This window comes from Engystomops pustulosus, chromosome 2 (genome assembly GCF_040894005.1).
Source record: "Engystomops pustulosus chromosome 2, aEngPut4.maternal, whole genome shotgun sequence".
In the NCBI taxonomy this organism is placed as follows: Eukaryota; Metazoa; Chordata; class Amphibia; order Anura; family Leptodactylidae; genus Engystomops; species Engystomops pustulosus.
In genome coordinates, this window is record NC_092412.1 from 30,367,269 (window position 1) to 30,393,183 (window position 25,915).

General features: G+C 42.7%; 1 protein-coding gene across 1 annotated transcript in view; it reads right to left on the reverse strand.

Moving 5' to 3' along the window:
• The window catches only part of MAML2 (mastermind like transcriptional coactivator 2), a 112,028-nt gene that overhangs the window by 29,778 nt on the left and 56,335 nt on the right, over positions 1–25,915 (reverse strand). The gene's annotated exons all lie outside the window — the stretch shown is intronic.

Consider the following 25,915-nt stretch of genomic DNA (forward strand, 5'->3'; position numbering starts at 1 on the left):
CAGCAGCTACATTTCCTGTACGAGGCCGTGTTACCGGGCATTGCTGGATTTAATGAGGATATTAGCCGGTGGAATTTGTTCAATAAAAATGCTGATCCAATTAAATGAAAATAAGTGGAAAAGTAACGCTCATAAATGTGCTTATAAATGACTGTAAAGTGCTGCAGTGTAAGGAAGTATGAAGATCAGGAATGCAGCAGGTCAGCACTTTACTGCACTTACAGTGGTACAGGGGGCACACAATACACATATGGGCCTTCACATTGATAGACAGGTAGAAGGAAGATAAATAGATAGAAGGAAGGACAGGAAGCTTCATTTGTGAAACATACTTAGGGCCAGATATATCACTTTTCTGCGCTTAAGTGTAGTTGTTGCCCCTATTTTCTGGTGCATTGTTGCGCCAGAATTATCACAAGCTACATCCATCTGTGATGAGTTGAGTTCCTGCCTCTCACTTTACTTTAGGAGCAATGTTAGATTCGGGCTCTTACATGTGATCCTCCTACAAACTCCTCTCTGCTTCTCCCACAGCCCAGAATGAGAATAAGCCTCACAGCAGCACCCAGGTGTGTGACACCCTGCACCCCTGTAATTCTGGACAGTATTCTCCTCAGACACCAATGTGGTCATCCTGCTACATGGGACACTTCTCTAAAGTATCTGCAAAACCATGCAAACTTTTCTTCTATCCTCCTTTGAGCTGAGGCTTTTGCAGATTGTTTGTAAATAGAAGCTCATGAACTGTAAACAGAGGCTGTGGGTAGTGTCTGCTAAACTCTGCTGCTGCACCAGAGCTCAGTGTTGCTTCTCAGTTTACTTTTCTAGATAAATATATAGATAGAGATGATAGATAGATTAGGAAATAAGCTAGTTAGACCTAATGGGGGTTATTTATTACACGCCAGCATTTGTGAGGCTCCGGCCTCATGATGTATCTGGTGAGGTCCTATACAGTATTCATCTCTTTGCAGCAGACAAATTTTCCTGTATGAAAATTTGCTGACTGCAGCAAGTGTGCAGTCCCCTCCATCCGCGCCCATCTCCCGGACGGCTGTGCCCCCTCATGCCCCCTGGCATGCAGGTGGCGGAAAGGAGGAAATAATCGCAAGTGTTAGCAATAAGCATTTGCGATTATTTTACCACTGGTGTGGTGCAGAAACCCTGATAAATACCCTGATAAATCTGCTTAGTAACCTGTCAAAAACTTCAACATATGTTGGGATATAACATAATTGGCTCATTACTCTGCTCATCAATATCATTACATAATTAGGACGGGTCAATGAGATCCACTAGATCAGAACACTCTGCTCACATTTTCAATGACTTAATTGACTTCTTTGAAGAGGTAACAGACTCCTACCATCCATGGTACAACATGTGTCAGATATAAGAAAAGAAAGACCAAAGAAGTTGCAGTTATTGGTCCAGATGTATCACTTCTTTTTTTTTTTCTTTCCCAAACTAGCCGCTCAGCAAAAATAACCATGTTTGCCTCATTTATCCTACCAATCCAGATATTTAGCTGCGCCTAATAATCATTTATCATTAGCAACTTGTTCATTTAGGCACAAAACTATTCCAGCCTGAAGGTGGCCTAAACTGAGAAGCAACACTGAGCTCTTGTGCAGAGCAGCTTATCCCCAGGAGCAGAGCTCAGCAGACACTACAGACGCTACCTGCAGCCTCTGTTTACAGTTCATGACCTTGTATTTACAAACAATCTGCAAAAGCAGCAGCTCAGAGCAGGAGAGAAGAGAAGTGAGTAGGAGCTGCAGACAGGACAGAGAAGTGTCCCTCATGTAGCAGGATGACCACACCGGGGTCTGAGGGGGATACTGTGCAGAATTACAGGGGGGCAGCAGGAGATCAGCACTGGGGGATCCCCTCCTGGAGAAGCTCCTGCTGAGTAGATCACTGGGTGCAGGGTGTCACACACCTGGGCTCTGCTGTGAGGGTCATTCTCATTCTGGGCTGTGGGAGAAGCAGAGAGGAGCTTGTAGGAGAATCACATGTAAGAGCCCGAATCTAACATTGCGCCTATATTATGCCTAAACGGCGCCTAAAGTAGAGTGATTAATAAGACCCAGGAACTCAACTCATCACAGATGGTTGTAGCTTGTAATTAATCTGGAGCAAGAATGTGCTAGAATTAAGGCGCAAGAACTACACTTAAGTGCAGAACAGTGATACATCTCGCCCATTGTGTATTGGTCAATGAGAAGTAGATGCCTGCATTTTGTTCTAGAGCATGTGAATTCAACACATGCTAAATCCAGACAAAATCCTGTATGTGTGCACATGACTTTTCTCATTCCTATAGACCTCTATGGGAAAGCCTGAGTCATACACACGTGCAGGAAAAGGACCTGGTGTAAGTTTTCTCCGGCCTCCAGAAGAATCTGGGAAAAAACACGTTCGTGTGCATGAGTCCATTGAAATGAATGTGTCATTGAAATAACAAATGGCAAAGTAAAAAAAAAAAACAGATAGCACACAAGAAAACAACGCTCATGCACATGTAGCCTTTGTCCAGTTTCCAGCAGCAGCTCTGTCATTATCTGCAGGAGAAGGAGAAAGACCTAATATCTGCCATAGATGTTTCAGTCAACAAATAATCTTGGCTGATGAAACCCATAAAAACAGTGGCTGAAAAGATGTCTCTGCCGCCTTGAAGGGTGTGAAAGTGGTTGGCAGATGGATTTGCCTGTGGAGCAGCAGATTGAAGGCCCTGGGTACTTGAGGTCCTGAATATGCAGAAGCTGAGCCAAGGAAATGAGTTTTGGAATACTAGGGGGCCAGAAGGGCCACCATTGCCAAGTGTAGTGAAACTAGAGAAGTGGGGGGTATCCTCGTGAGATACATGCCAACACTAAGGTGGTCCTGGAACAGATTGTTGCTAAGGTTTTATTGCCATGTGAATTGTGTCTACATTCTATGGATGCGCGGGATAAGTAAGTTAAATCGGGAGACTACACAATAAGCTAGTGTCCCCCCCCTCGTCAATGATATCCTGACCGTAGCGCTATGGTTTTTCCCCTTAGTCAACGTCACAGAAGAGCACCACTTGACCATCCACCACTTGAGGTTCACCAACTCCTGGTTCTTCATAAGATAAAGTCAAGTTTCTATCTTCCAGAGTGTCAGTGGCCCAATGCACCAGACATTGGACCTCATAACCGATCCTAGAAATCCCCACCGCAGTCAGCAGCTGATGAGACGATCCTACAAGCTTAATCCTAATCCCTTCTTGAAGATGCTACTGCCTCATCCCCTGTGGTCTTCCCCATATCATCACCTCACTATTTCCTATTTTCGGTGTGTTCACACTCCGGCCACACAGGCTACTAACATTCCCACAACTGAGCACCGTGAGAGTAGGATCTGATTTCAGCTGCTCTTGTGGCTGGCTTTGCCCTTCAAACTTATAAAAAAAAAAAAAGTATGAAATCATTATGGTGAGCTATGCCATGGTACGGCATGGACGAATCCTCAATTAACTCTTTGGGGGTTGTCTTTTACAGTGGATTTCACTACTTCCACTTGACAAACTTAGCCTTTTTACATCTGAACTTTATGCCGATTCCTAATGGAAATTCATTTTTGGATGTTATTTTAACCCCTTGACTGTGCACGATATGATTGGACATGACAGCCAGTCACATGGGAGGGACGGTTAGTCGGTTAGTTCCCACGATGTTACAGCCCGTTGCAACCCTCCGATGAATCCTCCTGCATGACCCCCAATAATACACCCCAAATCTACCCTATATTTTCGTTCTCATAGTCTCATATAGACGGATCGTATTTTATTACGGTATATACTAACCCCGGGGGATGCATGCTTCAGGTCTTAAAGGGACGTGGAGCAGTATAAATTTCCGATGAGCCTTTAGTTAAAGCCGCCGTAATCTTCCGTCTTGATACTTTTACTTATTTCGCCATTAGGTATAGGCAGGGAGCTTTTAGGGCTGAACCTTGTATAACAAAGCTTTAATAAATGAATACCACATGCACTAGAGTAAAAGTAAGCCCCATAGTACTGTGCGCTTCCTACTACTGCTGACATGCACTGATACAGAGCCAGAGCTTTATAGCTGCCTGCTTGGACTTCTCACAATAATCCTCCCCCTTCTTTCCAGCTGAGAAGTAGCCTCCAGGGAAAACTAAGGCATCTTGGCTTGGCAACGCGTTTCATTCCCATGAAAGTAAGAGCTGACTTCCCAAACACCCTCTAACAACATGGCTGCGTCCTCAAGTCTTGCACCCACCTCCTCACCCCAAAAACCATCATGTATGACACTGGATTGCATGTTAATGTTCATTTTTTCCGCGTGGATTTGTATTTGATAAGACCTTTAACCTACAGCAGAGAGCAGAAAAATAAAACATACGTATGGTTTATAGCTATATGTTCTGTGCTGGGGAGGTAGAAGTAAGAAGTGGGAGGTCGGCTATAGAGGAGGATAACAGAGAGCAAGGCTAGCCATACATATAGGATTACAGAGAGCATGGTTAGCCCTACATATAGGACTGCAGAGAGCAAGGCTAGCCGTACATATAGGATAACAGAGCAAGGCTAGCCCTACATATAGGATTGCAGAGAGCAAGGCTAGCCGTACATATAGGATAACAGAGCAAGGCTAGCCCTACATATAGGATTACAGAGAGCAAGGCTAGCCCTACATATAGGAGTACAGAGAGCAAGGCTAGCTAGGAATGGGCTACACTGGTGCAGAATGTATTATGAACAGATTTTAGTGTCTATTTCTGACACACTAAATGGGTTGTACCTTATCCTTTGAAGCACAGAGCCCCTCTTCTATTCTCATTACTATAAAGAGATTTTACACACTGATTTGCATAAAATCTATGAGATTTCGTAAATCTTATGTAGCTGCTGCACATTTTTCTCTCTGCGGATACTGAGTTTCCATGGGTCCTACTGTGCGGAAAATCTGTACGACAATAACAGTGTAGTGTATGGGACGGATGAAAATCACATACACACATTGTAGTAAAATGTCGGGCTTCTGATACACTACATTTCATTTAAGGAAAACTATCATCAGAATCCATCATGATAAACTAGGGACACATACTTATAGATCCAGGCACTGTGACTGTGTTAATCTTCTTGTATTTGTTTTCCATGGCACCTTCCATCTAAAATCAACTTTAAGAATTATGCTTATAAGTCTGAAGGGCTCTAGAGGTGTTACCAAAGTCCCTTGGTGCTCCCATAGCACTTCCCCTTCCCTCTGGCTGATGTAATCTCATTGCAGCAGAGGAAGTTTCAGCACACAGTGTGAGGGGGAAGGGCTATGGTGAAGCCCCCCAGAGCCCTAAAAGCAGTTTTCCCAGGAACAAAAGTTAGGCCTTATCCACGGGATAGGGCCTAACTTTGTTATCAGTGGGGGTCCCACGTACCTCCAGCGGACCCCTCGTCGCTCTGTCAGACTAATGCAGTGGACGACCGTGCATGAACATTCTACTCTGTTAATCTCAATGGAACTGACGGAAATTGCTGAGTGCCACGTTCCAAGATCTTCATCTGATGGAGCGATGAGGGGTCCGACAAAGGTATGTGGGACCCAATGGAGGTGCTGAGACACCCACAGATCACAAAAACGAGGGGTCCAATTGGGTCCCACGTACCTCCCTCGGACCCCTCGTTGTTCCATCAGATGGAGATCTTGGAGCGTGGCACTCGGCAATTTCCGTCAGCTCTATTGAGATTGAGAGTAGAATAGTCATGCGCGGCCGTCTACTCCATTAGTCTGACGGAGCGATGAGGGGTCCGACAGAGACATGGATAGGGCCTTACTTTTGTTTGTGGGAAAACTCTTTAAGGCTCTTTCTTTACCTAATGTTAACAATTGATTTTAGAAAGAAGGAGGCCATGGATAACAAATATAAGAAGATACCACAGTCACAGTTCCTGGTTTATCATGATGGATTTTGATGATTGATTTCCTTTAATTGCTGTGGTTCCTGGTGTTGAATTGCAATGGAAAGTTTGAACTGCACCCCCTATTACTTACACAATTGCAGAAATTCAAATCAAATTCAGCAGCCTTTCAACAATGGGGGGAATTTATGATTGCTTCTGCTCCCAAAAATGACTTTTTGCACCAAAAAAACCTGCCTGCCGACACATTTTTGAAGAATTGTAGACCATTTTTTGCTAGTTTTCCGTCTCGTCTGACAAAGGGGCGTGGCCTCGCAAACGGGGGCGTGGCTGTATCTCCATGATTTCGGAGAAAGGGGGCGTGGTATGGAAATTAGTCCATGCGCCAAGAAATCAAGGAGGCTGGCGCACAGTTTAAACCGGCTAACGGCAGGTCTAAAAGTAGAATTCGACAGTCAGGATTCATGATCACAATGATTAATCTTGTGCAGCACAAGACTAATGGCGACCACTGTCAGAGCCTGAGACACGTTAATGAATCTCCTCCAATGTGTACAAATACACATAGCAGATTTTTTTCCATGATGCGATCTCTTCATCCACAACAATGTCAATTCTCTGCAGCAGATTTGATCAGGATTTTTGTTAGGTCATTTATGAAAATCCGGTTTATAATCCACAAGATTTGTGTGGTGCTGGACTAAAGCAAAAGCACCACGGTGAGTGAATGACTTTAAAGTGTAACTAAAGATTTTACCAAATTGCATAATAATATCCGATAATAATATCAAACTTTGTAATATATTCTATTAAAGAAAAACGTTCCCTTGTCATGTTATCTGATAGATAATGAAAGGCTGATAATGTTTCTAATAAATTAATAGTTATAGTCACTGGATATTCCTATGTTCTCACAGACAGTCACTGGATAGTCTAATCTCCTTACAGACAGTCACATGATTGTTTTATCTCCTTACAGACAGTCACTGGATAGTCTTATCTCCTTACAGTAAGTGGATATTCTTATCTCCTTACAGACAGACACTGGATAGTCTTATCTCCTTACAGACAGTCACTGGATTGTCTGATCTCCATACAGACAGTCACTGGATAGTCTTATCTCCTTATATACAGGCACTGGATAGTCTTACCTCCTTACAGATAGTCACTGGATAGTTTTATCTCCTTACAGACAGTCACTGGATAGTCTTATCTCCTTACAGACAGACACTGGATAGTCTTGCCTCCTTACAGACAGTCACTGGATAGTCTGATCTCCTTACAGACAGACACTGGATAGTATTATATCCTTACAGACAGACACTGGATAGTCTTATCTCCTTATAGACACTGGCTAGTCTTATCTCCTTATAGACACTGGATAGTCTTATTTCCTTCCAAGCAGTCACTATATAGACTAATCTCCCTACAGACAGACACTGGGTACTGTTATCTCCTCACAAAGTTGAATTATCTAGTGAAGTATTCCTGTAGGTAAGTAAGAAGTTAATCCTTAGCCTTCTCTTCTTACCAATCTGCCGTATAGGATAAAGAAGGCTTTCAAAGATACTGCTTACTACAGGAATAGAAAGGAGCAAAAAAATGGAACGGAAAAAATTAAAATAAAGATTTAGAAACACATATTTTTTAAAATTTTGGATTAATCCACTACAAGCCCTGCAACTTCCTTCATAGACTGAACGCTCTTATGAGCAGGGCCCTCACTACTAGTATTATACATGACCCAGTTATTACTCAGTAATTTTTTATTTTGTTTGTACATGTCCCCCTTGATCTGTAAAGTGGTGTGAATTTGATAGCGCTCTATAAATCAAGATTTTTATTTATAATTATTAATAATCCTTGTTGTAAGAATAGGTAGGGGTTGGCCCTGCCCCCATCAGACTTTTATAGCATTACCTTGTGGGCAGATAGAAACCCCAATTTCCATTTTTTATATCTCTATGGGGGAGATTTATCAGAAGTCTCTTAGAGCAGAAATGTCCTAGTTGCCCCTGGCGACCAATCTGAGCTCAGCTTTTGTTCCTCCACAGCCGTTTATAAAATTACAGCTGATCTCTGATTGGTTTCCATGGGCAACTAGAACAGTTTTACCTCAGAAACTTATGATAAATCTCCCCCTATGTATTATATCACAGCTACAGTATAGATATAAAAAGCCAAGCCAGGCTATGACAAGCCGCATATGGAAAGCAGCTTAAACACACGCATGTTTCTCATTCACATGGTAAGGAACTGTTTAGATCGTCCGAACAGAACTGATTTTTTTTTTCTGCATACAAGGCAGGAAATACTTAGAAAGGCTCGGCCCGGGTGAAAGGTGACATGAGGTGATGAGCTCAGTGCTCTGTAAGAAAGGCCAAGTAACAAGGCCGCCTTCAGCACAATGTTCCTCACAGCGGATCCTCTCTTTTCCCTCCACAGTTTATTCACAATTTCCACCTGGAAATAATCCATGCCCCAGAAAAAAAAAATCTGGATATCTGCATAGAGAACAAGGCGCAGGAGCTGGAAAAATCTCCCAAATACAAACAATAGGCTGAAAAAATGTTAGGCACATGTTCACATCTGTGGCGTTTTTGTCTGACTGAAAAAAAATCTGACATGGAGAGTTTTTTGTTGACAAGATGTCTGACACCGCAACAGAGACCTGACAGATACCATCATAGTTAGTGGGGACCATCCGGATCCCTTTATGTCCATTATATAACGCACCCGTCCATACTGGTATCAGTACTCTGAAACTAAACATTGGAAATCTTAACAGAGATGTGAATTTACTCTGAGGCCTGAAAAGTAGAGTGCCACAAGTGGTCCAGGTGTGGGGAAGAGCTATACTAGGCCATTTCCGTATGCCATGCTATGGTGTACAATATTATTTCTGTAACTCCCATATAAGTGAATGGGTATTACAGAAACAGAAGCTGTAGCTTTGCGGTCGTAATTCATGGCTTTGGTGCTGGGACACATCATATATTGCCATCTCAGCCATGAAAGATAGGAATATCGCTTAACATGCTGATTGTTTTGGGTCCGTCTGCTGAACCCCACCCATAGATCCCCACATGGGATCCGCTACTTTCCTATACTGAATGTTAAATTGTAATTTGAATAGCCCTCTCCCCAACAAAATAATGAATAACGGTAATAATAATGAGTCACTTTATATAATATGTTTTACTTAAAAATCATAAAAATAAATTACATGTTCACTTGTACAGTAGATGACCCATATTTGTAGGTTTTTTAACATCATACCCTAGAAAAATACTATATTATAATCAGTTATTTAATTAAAATATTAAAAACTACCACCAGTTCTGCAAAAAACAAGCCATATTTGAAGGTAAGGTAAAAAAAAAGTTGGATTAAAGAATATTGTACAGAATTCTGGTATTACACAAAATATTGAAGAGTTACCCAACTGCAATCTTAGAACATAATAAACTGGACTTACCGCATTACTTTTACTAACCAGCTATCTATCAGTATTGCAGCTCAATCAACAGCATTAAAAAAATGTAAAAAAAAAAAAAGAATAACCTATGGCAGCAATTAGTTTTTTTACTAGCCTCCCCCCCCAAAAAAAGAATATAATGAATACACTGTATGAGTCCTAAAATAGTGACTTTAGGAATTACAATTTCCCACAAAAAACAAACCCCCATACAATATGCCTGTATAGATATAAAGTGTTTGTTAATGTGCTTCTTATATACCTGACACCAGGGGGCCCTCTGTCACTTGTCAATTGTCCTTCGGATTTCTATGGATTGATGTTGATGATTATTGTCTACTGATTCTTACTTCTTAGTTTTTTTTACACTACATATAGCCCTTAAGTGCTTTTGCAGAATGTCCTTCCTAATGCATGCATGTAGAAAAAAGATCTACTGGGGGGCATGTGCTGTGGCTACCTATCTACTGGGTGGCATGTGCTGTGGATACCTATCTAATGGGTGACATGTGCTGTGGCTACCTATCTACTGGGGGCATGTGCTTTTGCTACCTATCTACTGGCGGGCATGTGATGTAGCTACCTATCTACTGGGTGGCATGTGCTGTGGTTACCTATCTACTGGGTGGCATGTGCTGTGGCTACCTATCTACTGGGTGGCATGTGCTGTGGCTACCTATCTACTGGGTGGCATGTGCTGTGGCTACCTATTTACTGGGGGGCATGTGCTGTTGCTACCCATCTAAGGGGGTCATGTGCTGTAGCTACCTATCTACTGGAGGGCATGTGCTGTGGCTACCTATCTACTGGAGGGCATGTGCTGTGGCTACCTATCTACTGGGGGGCATGTGCTGTGGCTACCTATCTACTTGGGGGCATGTGCTGTAGCTACCTATCTACTGGGGGGCATGTGCTGTGGCTACCTATCTACTTGGGGGCATGTGCTGTGGCTACCTATCTACTGGGGGGCATGTGCTGTGGCTACCTATCTATTGCAGGGCATGTGCATATTCTTTGGCTCTTACAAAATTACATTTAAAAATAAGTGGAGATGATGGCTGTCTCTGCCAAAAAAGTTCCCGACCCCAGCTCTACATGATTTGTCACCTACGGGAAATATGCTGCACCCAATGAAGATACATTTCCTAGTTACTGGGCAGATTGATTAGTGTATTATAGTTATTTGTGCACCATATGGCTGTATTATTTAGGCTCGCTATACTACACCATATGGGGTATTATTACACCACACATAGCACCAGGGGATCAATGGCCCACCATAGTCTCCGTCCGTAAGGTGAGGAAAGGTCACAATTTCTATAGAACCCTAGAGTGACCTACATTTGGGGTAGAAGAACCAGACGGGTTGCGGTATGCCACAATAATAGCTAAAATTACAGCAATGTGAACAAGTCTACCCCAAGTATCTGGAAGTAGAAGTTCTTCTTAGAGAAAGATGTTACTTCACTTTCGAGCAGTCTAGAGAGTCTTGCAGCCACATGTAAGCCATAACTCTCATCTCCAAATAATTGCTTCCTGCAGTGGCCGAGAGTTCAACAAGTGCTTAAAGGAAAACATATGACGATACCGAGCCCCATGCCTGAACCAGCGCGGGTCGGTATTGGAAACAATATCCACGCTGTACTAGGGGCCTGGGAATGACACCATGTGCAACACACATTGTTTTATGGGAACGGTTCAAAAGAAGATGTTAACATTTACCTAGAACGTCTCAGGGATTGTCTCCTCGAACTGAGTCATTCCGGTGTTGAGGAAAGGGTTATGACTTACCAGAAGCCGAGGAAATGATCCGAAGATGCTACATTTATTACAGATATTGCTTACGCAAAGTGTCTGCAGCCACACAGGGCGATGCCATATCAGCAGTTTACAAAACTGGATCTCATAAGGGCCTAAGGCTTGTAAGAATTCTCCACAAAGCTTGGGAGATAATTTAGGGTAATGTAGTGTATGATAGGCAGGGATGGATTAAGGTTGATGGATCGTCCTAAGCTAAAAAATAATATTCCACCAGTGACACCTAGACCTGTTCACTTATCATAGATAGATAGATATGAGATAGATAGATAGATATGAGATAGATAGAGAGAGAGAGAGAGAGATAGATGATAAAGCCTCAGCAAGGATGATTTATGGGATCTCCAAGGTGATTGAAGCTCAGACCCTCATCCCTCTTATAGTCCTCATATAATCGAGTCCTTATGGTGGTTATAACACTACGGGGGACATTTATCAGACACGGCCATACACCACTGTATAATAAAATCCCTGCCCCACCGGTGAGCCGGAGACAAATTAGGAGACTCCGGCCTCTGGCGTAGAATTGTGCTATTACTAGCGACCGTTTAGGCTTGAATGGTCAGCGGCTATAGTGAGTGTGCAGTCGAGAGGTGGGAACGCTCTGCACCGGTCTAAATTGTCGTTAGCCACACCCCCTACAAGTCCCTCCACCTCCCACTTTGCATGGCATAAAAGGGAAAATAATTGCAATTCCTGGTGATTTGCAAGGAAATGAGATTTCAGGGCTTGTACATCTGGTGTACATGACCCCCAGGAATCCCCCAGCAAGTCCCGTACTCACTAATTGATGGAGAAGCAGGTCATGCATGTGTCCTACCACTCTATTCACTATGTGCCATAGATAACGGAGCATGCTGGGTAGGCTGATGCACCCAATAGTGATGGGGACTCCCGTCCTCTGAAACGCAAGTTCCCGTTCAGTGGTGGACCCAACAGTCAGACCCTCACCGACCTGCTACTTATGCCCTATCCTATAGGACAGTGGTGGCGAACCTATGGCACAGGTGCCAAAGGTGGCACACAAAGACCTCTCTGTGGGCACTCTCTGAGTTCACTATGGCCTCCTCCAGCAGCCTCAGGCCACCCGAGATGTGCTGTGATCAGTGCTATTTTAAAGCGGCACATCCTTGGCTTACTGGGACTACAATAGGAGCAAGAAGGTATGGACAGGGCTGGATTATCATTGGAGTTCCTGGAGAGAAGCTACAATAATATTGCAAATTTCTCCTGTATTCATGTCCTTAAGACGCCAATACGATTGAAAGCTGTGACACAGCAGGGAGTATTAAATTACTTCTTAAATTACCGTTTTGCACTTTGCGATACCTAAGTGGGTTTTGGGCACTCAGTCTCTAAAAGGTTTGCCATCACTGCTATAGGACAAGGCTTTAAATTAACTGTACATATAACATAGCACCAGTTAAAACCCGGGAACGGGGGTTGTAAAAGATAAAGTTCAGTTCTGCCGACAGTCCAGTTGACAATGTTCCACTATAATCTTGGCTTCCATCTCTATATTTAGTCATGGACCATTCTTTAGTCCCAATGGTCCAAGGGAGACAATAAAGTTGGGAAAATATGACAAATTGTGCTTCATTAGATGACCAAATTATTACTGGGTTCGAGGGTTACAATATTATGACACAAAGTGGGTCATTTACTAAGGGCCCTATTCGCGTTTTCCCGACGTGTTACCCAAATATTTCCGATTTGCGCCGATTTTCCCTGTATTGCCCCGGGATTTTGGTGCACGCGATCGGATTGTGGCGCATCGGTGCTGGCATGCACGCGACGGAAATCTGGGGGTGTGGCCGAACGAAAACCCGACAGATTCGGAAAAACCGCCGCATTTACAAAAAAAAAAAGTGTCGCGGAGCTTGCACTTACCTTCACTAGGAATAGGCCGGTGAACTTGAGTGCGTTCCGATGCTCTTCAGCGCAGCAGCGCCACCTGGTGGACGTTGGAGGAACTGCCTTAATGAATCCCGGCCGGACCCAAATCAACCGCAGAGAACGCGCCACTGGATCGCGAATGGACCGGGTAAGTAAATCTGCCCCAAAATGTTTTAGTGGCCTAGTTTCCTGTTCTTGCAAATTATTTTAGTACTTAGACGGGAACATCTTCATGAAATTTTTACTGGGTTGATGCTCATAATTCTATACAGTAGGTGACACAATGTAGACCGGCACAGCCTGGTATCTAGGACACGCAACGTTTTGTCAAGCCACAGCATATCCTGTTACTGGTATGTGTGCAAATATTTTTTTTTCTGTTGTCTGAAATTTTGTAAGATTTAACAGGAAAGCATCTTGTTAAAAATATGATGACATTGAGGGAGATTTATCATAAGTGTCTAAGAGCAGAACTCTTCTAGTTGCTCAAGGCAACCAATCAGGGTTCAGCTTTCATTTTCCCACAGCTTTTTATAAAATGAAAGCTGAGCTATGATTGGTCTCCATGGGCAACCAGAACAATTTCTCTTCCCCAATATGTACATGTCATATCATATATCTGGTACCCATACCATAGGTGACAGAAATATTTCCTAGTGCGTATGGTAGTGGCACAACCATCAATATCAGAATTTGTTGAATATCAGAATTTTGTTGAACCAGCATATTCAGTGGTTACTGCACTGCCCTGCCTCCTTGATCCGGATTGACAGGTGTCACTAGGATATGCTGCTGTGTGGAACATTAAGAGAGATGTCTGTTACATCATTGACTAATTAAAGTCGTGTGACCAGGGTGACATCGTCTAACGTCCTGTTACATCTGCAACGTCTACCCCATGTATTTATCTGATCACATGAAATCACAGCAGCCTCCATGGACTTCTACTTCTCCCCATCCTCCATGGAGGCTGCTGTGATTTCATGTGATCAGATACATACATGGGGTAGACATTGAAGATGTAACAGGACCTCATATGATGTGACCCTAGTCACAGGACATGAAGTAGTGAATACTTAGAAAAGGCACAGGACATAGGGAAAAGAAAATGGAAAAAGTCGGCCGAGCACAACACGTCCCTATAATGCCAGGGAATATAATAATAATAATAATAATAATAATAATATATAAATAATAAATATAATAAATAATAATAATAATAAAAAAATATAATAATATATAAATAAAGTTGATTTATGGGGATGTAAGGAAAAAATTTTTAGTCAAGAATGGTGTCATTTAGTTTATAAAATTAAAAATAATTAAAATGTATTGTTTATTGAATTCAAGTAACTTTCCAAGTGAAAAAAATAGATAAATATGTAATAGGTAGGGCAGCACAGTGGGTAAGTGGTTAGCATTACAGCCTTGCGGTGCTGGGGTCCTGGGTTCAAGTCCCAGGGTCAACATCTGCAAAGAGTTTGTATGTTCTCCCCGTGTTTATGTGGGTTTCCTCCGGGTCCTCCGGTTTCCTCCCACAATCCGAAACATACTGGTAGGTTGATTAGATTGTGAGCCCCATGGGGACAGGGACTGATTTGGTAAGCTCTGTGCAGCGCTGCGTAATCTGTGTGCGCTATATATAAATAGGAATTATTATTATAGGTCTTGATTACAAATGTTCTGTGCTGTTCACACAATTCTATTGCAACCCTATACATCTCCATGGCAACAGACAACAAAATACCAAGTGTAGTCTGATCCAGAAGTTGTACTTTCTTTCATCAGTTCCCTCCTTCTTTTATTTTTTCTAACATAGAGCCAGGAACATACACAAGAAAATAGCAGAACGAGAACAGATTATGCTGGATCTGTTTGTTTTTTTCGTTACTATGGAGATGCATAGGTTTTCGTAGAGCTGGAGACCTAAAAACAATAGGACATTTTTAATTATGACCTAAAACAAAGTAACTTTCATTTCAGACGCATTGGGGACAAAGTGAAGGTGAAGGTGGACAGGCCTGTAAATCCATAATACATAGAGAAACACCCATGGGAAGGACCTTTTCCCTTTAAATGGCAGGAAATGAGTAACCATTACCTCCAGCCGCAGCGCTAATCTCTTTCCTCTTCAGGAATAAAGCGGAAATGGACGGCTGACAAACACACGGATTAATCACCATCATGTCAGCTTACTTGTCAACAAGTGTCCCTGTGTCACCAAACTTCCCTAATAAAGTCAATGTATATAGACTATGATGAAGCAATATAATGACCTGCTATGACCACGACCACCACCAAGGGTTAAGAAGGGGTGTGTCAAATTTAAAAGGGTTTTTTAGTATCTTGCAGATAGGAGTTAAACATTCAACAGCCTGAAAATGAAATTTTTTTGTGAGATTTATCAAAATTTATCTTGATCCCCCTCATACAGCAAATACAATTAAAGGACCACTGCTATCAGGACTTACTGTACAATCAGAAACCTCTTCATGGCAGGTTCCCTTTAAGAGGTGTACTCCTTTTCATGAAGTAAGTGCCAGCAACTTAACTTAGGCCACTCCTACTTTCACATATACAGTCCTCATAAAGCCACACCTACTTTTAAAGTAAAAAATTTCAAAATTCTCATTTTTCAAAAGTTGGGTAAAGTGGAATTTATTGTTTTTATTTAGTTTTTTTGGTTCATCTACCCAAAGACTTAAAAATCCCATAAATCCTTAAAGGGGTACTCCCATCTGGGTATTTAAATGTAATTTAATTCATTTGCCATATGTAAACATTTCTTCAATTGGATGTTATTAAAAAAACTTTCCTGTGTGAAGATAATTTCTCATAAATGTAGTCATGTTGTCCCTTAGAAACCAGATAGCTTCCACGGATATGACCACCCCACACTCTGGCAGTGGTGGACAGACAGTGAGTCCTTCCTGACCACCTGGATTCAGCAATCATTACCACAGGACGGGTGTGGGACCTGCAGTAACTCCCGGACATTTCATATACAAAAAACATTTGTTTCTTTGTGCAATCGCTCCAACAGAGGTGGTCGAATCCAAGGCCACAGTCTTGTTTCTAAGGGACAACATGACTACATTTATGAGAAATTATCTTCAGCCAGGTAAAATTTTTTTAATAACATCCAATTGAAGAAATGTTCATTTATGGCAGATTAATGAAACTGAATGTGAGTGCCCAGACGAGAATACCCCTTTAAGGTACATTGGCATGATTTTTTTTTTACATAGATCTAAGAACATTGAGGCACATTTACTGAGGGTCCGAATCGCATTTTTCCGCTGGGTCTCCCGAATTTTTCTGTTTTGCGCCGAATTCCACCGGGATTTTGGTGCACGCGATCGGATTTCGCCGCAATCGCGCTGGCTTTCACGCGACAGAAATATGGGGGGGGGGCTGGCCGTCGGAAAACCCTACGGATTCGGAAAAACCACAGAATTTAAAAAATGAATTGTGTCGCAAAATCAATCACTCACATGCACCGGGAATAGGTTGGTGAACTCCAGCGGACCTCGGCGGACTTCAGCGCAGGAGCGACACCTGGTGGACATCGGGCGCACAACCTTAGTGAATCGCCGGAAGACCCGAATCCTCTGGATCGCGACAGGACTGGGTAATTAAATGACCCCCATTATATGCACCAAAATCCATGTCTAAAAATACTGTTGCTAAACCTGCGATTGTCTACATGGTAGGTTCTTATGGGATGTTTTTGCGGCAGTTTGCGGTGAAAATTTTTGCATCCAGTCTAAATTATCCTAATCAGCTACATCATGAATGCACATTATTAAAGGAAATCTATTTCTCTTGTATTTTTTATGTACTATGAACCAAACATACCTTGAGAATGCGGTATCTACACTGATGCAGAAACATATCTTGTTAAATCCCCTAACCAAGTTGTTTGCTTAAAAAACAATTATAAAATTCAGGACCTTGGGAAAGCTGGGTTGCATGCAGGCTGCCGTTCATAAACACATTACACGGAGCTTCCTGAACTGTCTAGACTAATCAACCTGAGCTGGATGATGTAAACACAGCAGCTGGGGGATGCTGCACCGATTGATTACTTCTGCCTGTCAGGGACAACACAGTGATTACATCATTCTCTTAAAGGAAACCTACCACTTGTAGTGGCAGGTTTCCGATGGCAATATCGGGCACCAGCTCAGGGTGAGCTGGTGCCGGAGCTTATTTTAGTTAGTGTTTTAAACCGCGGTATCGCGGTTTAAAACACTTTTTAAACTTTATAGCCGGCGCAGGCAGGTACGCGCTCGGCGCTTACCGTGCGCGCGGCTCTCATTCACTTCCTATGTAGCCGCGTGCACGGTAAGCGCCGAGCGCGTACCTGCCTGCGCCGGCTATAAAGTTTAAAAAGTGTTTTAAACCGCGATACCGCGGTTTAAAACACTAACTAAAATAAGCTCCGGCACCAGCTCACCCTGAGCTGGTGCCCGATATTGCCATCGGAAACCTGCCACTACAAGTGGTAGGTTTCCTTTAAGTAGTGTATTATTAGTGTAAGGTGAAAGCACTGAAGCAGCCACAGGAGTGACATAATTTTATAATTGTTTTTTCAGCAAAACCACTCAATTCAGGGATTAAACAAGATATGTTTCTGCTTCAGTGTCGCTACAGTTTTCTCAAAGTATGTTTGGTTCATAAAAGGTAGATTTCCTTTAGTAGAACGTTTCCTAAATTGGATTCAGTTGTAGCAAACCCCCACCTGTAAACCAGTGTTAATTAAATACTTCTCACCTGTGAGACATATTAGGTTACATCAAATTTCAGCCTCCAGCTATAAACATTGGATGACATGTTAGCAATTAAACCCAACGTGTATTTCCGGAGCAGATGTTCTGAAGGGGTGCAGAATATTTGCTCGAGGAATAGCTCTATTGTCATCTGATGGGGCCTGGTCCTTGGCATTTACATCTGGAAAGGTGGCACACTACTTCTATATATTCTATACACTGGGTCACCAAGTACAGCTGTTTTGATGGCTTGTTTTTTGCAGGAAGAGTTGAATTTTTCCATGAAATCGCTTCAGCATGACTAAAACATATTTGTCGGGTTTCCCGAAAATTACCGGTTTGCGCCGAATTGGCCCGAGTTTTGGCGCACGCGATCAGATTGTGGCACCGGCATACATGCGACGGAAATCAGGGGGCGTGGCCGTTGATAACGCCTTATATATGAACCTAGATGTTTTAGCAGGCATTTGTTGATGGTGCGCCTTATAATCCGGTGTGCCTTATAGTCTGAAAAATACAGTATATAAGTAGTTAAGGGGTTGTTTTTTTGTTGGGTGAGCAGTATTCTTTCATTCCTATCATTTTGATTACTTTTTCCATTTCCTGAAGGCAAGAAAGCAATTCTGTACTTTTTTTTATGGACCTCACCTCATAAAAAAAAAATCATTAGTTTGTTCTTATTTATTTTTTACATAATAAAACCTAGCTCTTAAGCCATCACCATAAATGCGCAAACGACCTTCTTCTAAGCTTTAAAGTGAACCTATCATCAGGGAGGTCATTTTTACATGATGACAGATTCCAATAGCCTATACCATGCCGATAAAAGCCATCAACAATATGAACAATTGCACTGCTTTATAACACTTTATTTTACATTACCGGGCTCCCTGCAATCAGTGTGTGGCGAGTCATTGAGGATTGGGCAATTCCAACTTCCCGTTTCTCAGTCTCATCGATGTCTCCTCCCCCTCACTTATCCCCTGCTCCCTCCCCCTCTCCCCTGCTCTCTCCCCCAGCCTACATCAGCTCACCTCCACAATGGATAAATGAGGTGGAGAAGAGGAGGCATCGACAAGACTGAGACACCGGCCCATGGAGCTGAAACCTCAAGACTTGACACGTTAATATTTGAAACCTGTCATCATGTACAAACCTCCCTGATGACGGGTTCCAATAAAAATACAGTGAAACCTCTTACTCCATGAAAAAATGGTCTTTTAAAGGGGGGATTTGCTCACAAGGGGCCAAATTCCTTAAAAAATAAAAATAATTTATTGACCAAAAAAATTTGATGGGGCTACGGAAATATATATATATATGTTTTTTTTTTTTGTTCAATGGGGAACCATATACTGTCAGTCCACGGGTTACGTACAAGATAGGTTCTGTATGTTTGTTCTTAAGTTGAATTTGTATGTAAGTCGGAACTATATATTTAATCATTGTCACAACAGCCAAAATTTTTTTTGCGCTCTGTAATAAATGGATTTTAAAAATGTTGGATTGTCATAAGAACCAGGATTAACAATAAAGCTTCATTGTATACACCTTTGATAACTTTTATACCTGTTTATTGCAGCCTAGGGCAAAAGTACAGTAAATTACCAACATCCAGAGGTCCGTTTTTAACTAGGGGTCGTCTGTAAGTCTGGTGTTCTTAAGTAGGGGACTGCCTGTATTATGCAGTCTGTCACTACCGTCTAGTTGCAGGGGCCAAAAGTGATGTCATGTCATGTAGACTATGCACGCTATATGGCATCTCAGTTCTTAGTTGTAATACCAGTCATAACCACTACTAAAAGTATGGAGCTCTGAGCTGATCAATGGGGGTCGATTGTGATGGACTCTACCAATCTAATAGATACTCGTGACTCCTTAAATGTTTTCAAGGCTTATGCATGCTTCAAATTAAGTAAAAATAAACTTTCCCAAATACTGGAAAACCTTTGACCCCCTTAGTTCCTGTACACCTGCAGTTCTTCAGACATTCATACTTTCTGGAAATCCATTCTCTCCAGCTAGCTCTCATACAGCCCAGTCCTTGGCAGCGATAATGAATGGCTTATTGTATGCAGAGCTGTATTCATTTTAATGCAGTGAGGTGTTAATGGTATTATGTAGCTACCAGGCAGAAGGGAAACAAGGTTAAAAAATGTGTGTTCACCTTCAATGAACTTACAAGAATATGTTAAAGGGGTATTCCCACGAAGATAAAATTCTTTATATATACTCAGGATAACAAAATAACACATTGGGGCAGATTTACTTACCCGGTCCATTCGCGATCCAGCGGCGCGTTCTCTGCGCTGGATTCGGGTCCGGCTGGGATTTATTAAGGTAGTTCCTCTGCCGTCCACCGGGTGGCGCTGCTGTGCTGAAAAGCATTGGAACGCGCTGGAGTTCACAGAGCCGGGCTGAGTGAAGGTAAGTGCAAGCTCCGCGGCGGTTTTTCCAAATCCGTAGGGTTTTTGTTCGGCCACGCTGAACAATTTCCAACGCGTGCATGCCAGCGCCAATGCGCCACAATCCAATCACGTGCGCCAAAATCCCGGGGCAATTCAGGGGAAATCGACGCAAATCGGAAATATTCGGGTAACACGTCGGGAAACCGCGAATCGGGCCCTTAGTAAATGACCCCCATTGTCTAATTCACTGTTAATAACAAAAATACAGCATTTCACAGACATAAGTCCAACCTGTATCTGTCAGTTCTGGTGTATACAAGACCAGATCAGACACAGGCACTTCCTGCCGGCAAGCAGCAGTGTGCAGCGTCTCACTCTACTAGCTACAGACAGATAAGATCTTTATAGTAGAGATGACTGTGTTTTATTGATTAAGTGAGAGAGCAAGATAAATTATAGAAGATACATAGATATAATACTAATTCCTTTATTTAAACAGAGCACACAGATTACGCAGCGCTGCACAGAACTTGCCAAATCAGTCCCTGTCCCCAATGGGACTCACAATCTAATCAACCTACCATTATGTTTTGGAGTGTGGGAGGAAACCCACATGAACATTGAGAAAACATACAAACTCTTTGCAGATGTTGTCCTGGGACTTGAACCCAGGTCCCCAGCGCTGCAAGGCTGTAATGCTAACCACTGAGCCACCGTGCTGCCATAGATATGAGAGATACAGTAGAAAAGAGATAGAAGATTGATTGATGGATAGATGGATGATAAATGTGATAACAAATAGGAGATAGATAGGTAGATAAAAGATTTATGGCTAAATAGACAAAAAGTTGGATATATAAATGGTTACACAGATACATAGATAAGAAATAGATAAATTATAGGAGATAGATAACTAGACAGATAGATGATAGATATATAGACAGGAAATAGATGATAAACATCTTCACCCGGGCATTTAAACAAGGGGTATTAAAGGAGCAATACATCCTCTACCCACAGGTCCACATCCAAGAAGCCCCTTTAGGACAGGGGGCCCTGGGCAAATACCAGCCCCCCCCCCCCCCTCCTATTGCCGGCCCTTTTTATATCCATCTCATGGTTTTCGTCCTCTATGATCTTTTTCTATGTGTCAGATACTAGTAGAATGTTCAGAAGCTAAATAAAAGTGTAGATAAACCTGGACCCTGATAATCTAACCACATTGTCAGCACACAGCATCTCATAGCACAGAGGAATCATGAAGTATCTACTGAAAGAGTCCCAGAGTCCCGAGCTGAACGCAGATGTGAATGGGGTGACTAGTTGTGCATGCGCGGCTGCTACATTAATTTTTAAGGCGCCTGCAGTAGATGGTGCCGAACACTATAGTGAATGGACTGGCAAGTTGCGCATGTACAACTGCTCCATTCATTCTCTAGGAGTCTGCGGTAGACGGAGCAAGAGACAGACGTGTATGGAGTGGCTGTGCATGCACAATATTTGGCTGCATTCATACGAAAGTGGGATTTCTCCAATGCAGTATTGCAGTTCTGTATGAATTTGTACAAACCTAAATTTCCTTGACAATTTTTATCCATATGTGCATGTATCCATGCTGTATCCGTATAAAATGATGGGCTGGCAAATGCTGGCTGACAGAATGCACTTCCCCCTGGTTCTGGATACTGCACGTATTTACAGCAGCATACTTTATACTTTCCCATAGACTTCTATTGGCCTTACGGGACGGAAATATATGAAAAAATTGGACATGCTCTATATTTTTTTACGGCTTGCGCTTACGTTATGGTACAGTGTGCAATACGGCCATGTAAATGGATGGCCATGAATGAATGGGGCTGTATGCTACCTCTATATAAGGCCATACGTTCGTGTGAATGCAGCTTAAGGATACATTCACATGACAAATGTTGGAACATACAGCCGCGCGCTACATATCCTATATTTCGCTGTGTACGTTCACGGAGCGGTGAGACTACTACCAGTGAGCGGCAGTTCTGTGGGCGGAAATGCCTTGTTGATGCCAGAGGTCAGAGGAGAATGGGCAGACTGATTCGAGCTAATAGAAAGGCAACAGTGACTCAAATCGCCACCCGTTACAACCAAGGTAGGCAGAAGAGCATCTCTGAATGCACAGTACGTAGAACTTTGAGGCAGATGGGCTACAGCAGCAGAAGACCATACCGGGTGCCACTCCTTTCAGCTAAGAACAGGAAACTGAGGCTACAATCTGCACACGCTCATCGAAATTGGACAGTAGAAGATTGGAAAAACGTTGCCTGGTCTGATGAGTCTCGATTTCTGCTGCGACATTCGGATGGTAGGGTCAGAATTTGGCGTCAACAACATGAAAGCATGGATCCATCCTGCCTTGTATCAACGGTTCAGGCTGGTGGTGGTGGTGTCATGGTGTGGGGAATATTTTCTTGGCACTCTTTGGGCCCCTTGGTACAACGCCACAGCCTACCTGAGTATTGTTGCTGACCATGTCCATCCCTTTATGACCACAATGTACCCTGTAACATCTGATGGCTACTTTCAGCAGGATAATGCGCCATGTCATAAAGCTGGAATCATCTCAGACTGGTTTCTTGAACATGACAATGAGGTCACTGTACTCAAATGGCCTCCACAGTCACCAGATCTCAATCCAATAGAGCATCTTTGGGATGTGGTGGAACGGGAGATTCGCATCATGGATGTGCAGCCGACAAATCTGCGGCAACTGTGTGATGCCATCATGTCAATATGGACCAAAATCTCTGAGGAATGCTTCCAGCACCTTGTTGTATCTATGCCACTAAGAATTGAGGCAGTTCTGAAGGCAAAAGGGGGTCCAACCCGTTACTAGCATGGTGTACCTAATAAAGTGGCCGGTGAGTGTATACAACATCTGCACCACATGTTTGCATCATGGCTATGCTAATAAGGTGTTAGATCTCGGATATGTGAGACTGATGGAACATAAAACCCTATTCTGGACATCCTGAACTCTACATTTAAATATGGATGACTACTCGCGCTGGAATAAGTGCGTCTCCCCGGTAATGAGGGGCGGCCTGGGGCATTAATAACATTTCCACAGATGTGTGTGTTCTCTCTGGCTCTTGCCGTCTCATTTTTTTTTTTTTATATGGATCTGTTGAATGTTGGTCTCAGAAAAGTTAAATCTCAAGCAAAATAAAAGACAGACGAGCTCTGTGCAGGCTTTCCCACATACCTCTGCCAATGTAAATGAGTGTGACCGTGACCTGCCTGCAACCCAGCTTTTCCAGCCCTCCAACATGACTGATATTATGATACGGAAAAATACAAACTAAGGGAATAAATGCAGATTTTTTTTAAAAATGGACTTGAATGATGGTGTGGGTGACCTTGGCAGGGCATGCCAGGATACCCATCTGTTATAGAGCTGGCGCTGGAAGGAATAATAGCCTACCATACATGTGAGGAAGTGTTTATATGCAGTCAGAGGTGGAGCGGGCCCCATTGTAAGACATAAATGCTCCTCCCTCCTAGTGCTATTTAACGTGGGATATACTAGTACTGTGAATTTTGTGATAAGTGACCTATACAGGGTCGGTGCCAGCACTGGGCATACCAGGGCAAGTGCCCTCTTGTGGGTCCAGAGCTGCTTAGGGGGCCCACATAACTCTGTACATCCATGGGGGTGAGAGGGGCTGTATCTAATGAATCCATAAGGGGTGAAGGGGGCTTATTATATAATAACCATGTGGGGGCTGTTTGGCATAATAAACTAGGGAATATTTTAGGGAACAGGAGTTTAAGTTTCTGAATTTTTAATACCTTCACATGAGTTCACTGCAAAGGAGCCTGCTGAAACCTGGAGCCGACCCTGGACCTATAGATCCACAGCGTCACGCTAAGATGTTGGATTTTGCCACACATTTTCTAGCGGAAAATCCACCTCAACTTAAGATATGGAAATAAAGAATGGCAAGCCCTGTACTGTCATGGTTTACCACGCCAAAACACTGTTAAAATCATAGTGAGTGGCCAAAGAGGGTAAGTCCCAGACTTGCGCCAATATGCACCACAACCTTTTTAAGGTTCAGCCTCTCCTTTTTGGATAGAATTTTTAGGCCTCAAAATGTAACCCATTTTGACCCACTATTGCTATCACTCAAGGATGAACTTAAACTCTGCTTGCTGAGGCGCACTAAAGAAGTGTGCCCCCCCCCCATCCAGAATTACCGTAATATATCAGGTTATTTTTGTGGGTTCTCCATTTTTTAAATGGCAGGTCCTGTATTATGGCAGGTGACTGCGTCCCTAATGCTGCGCTCCATCTTGATAAAAGTCCTGCTTAGGCAAGAGGTATAACTCGTCTCATGGATGGTGCACCCCTGCTCCCAGCCTCTACTTTTTTGGACGTCAGCATGTAATTTTATCATGTGACCATTGTAGCCAATCACAGGTTGTGGAAATCATATGGACACTGGCGGATGAACAGGAGACCACGAAAGCTCCAGAGTAATAGCACCAGGGAATTGGTAAAGTGAATGTGCTACAAATTGCCAAGATTTGGTGTATATTTCCTGAAGGTATTTTCTCCAGCACCAATCCATGCAAATTTAGGAATATTAATCCCTTTTTCAAGCTTTTTTTCAGGTTATAAATGATCAAGACCTATTCTTAGCATGGGTCTACTCAGGGCACTCCTGATGATCAGCCTGGAATAGGAGTTGCAGTAACCTGCCTTGGCCACTATGCAGAGAATGGTGCTGTGCTTCCGTTTGGTGGGCTTTCTAGTTCTGTGCATGAACAGATCCAGATATTGTTATTTTTTTCATATAGCTTCCATGTCTTGTAGAACATCTCCCATAGATCTCTCGTCGCTCTCATGCTGCTTTCCCTTCTTGGTTTATGTGAAAGTTCTGTGCAGGATTACACTTCCCAGAGAGACAAAGGCGGCAGCAACCTGATTCTGGCCCCCTACTTTATGGCTCTTCGAGCAGCTGCCTTTGCTCTCTCTATGATATGTAAAGCCTTGAGTGCAGAATACATCTTAATGCATTACCCTTATATACTAAGTTGTATCTTCATCATTAAACACAATTTTACCATTAATGCAGATACACACTCCACAAACATGTAGATACATCTCATTATTTATTTGCACTTGGTTTGCTGCCTGTTTTATAGTCCAAAATAATGTTGGTTGTTACACTTTAGTATAGTCATGGATCGAGTCAGTAATGCAGTCAGAATTCAGGTTTTTTTTAGCAAAAAATATTGTTGTCATATCCTACGTATAGACCCTTAATATAAGACTGGTGTGAGTTATATATTCAACACCTCCAAAGTTCAACAGTTGATAAACAGAAAAGAGAACAGGAAGCAAACAGCACCATTCTCTGTATGGTGGCTAAACCGAGTCACTGCAGCTTAGCTGTCACTCAAATGAATGGAAGGTGATGTGCAGGACCTGATCTGACCACTAAACTGAGAATGGCGCTGTCTACTTCCTATATACAATCCTGTTTATCAGTTTATTAGAACAACTGGTCTGTGTGGGGGGTTCTAGGTGTTGGACCTCCACCAATCTGATACTGAGGACCTAGTCTCTGGATATGTCATCAATATT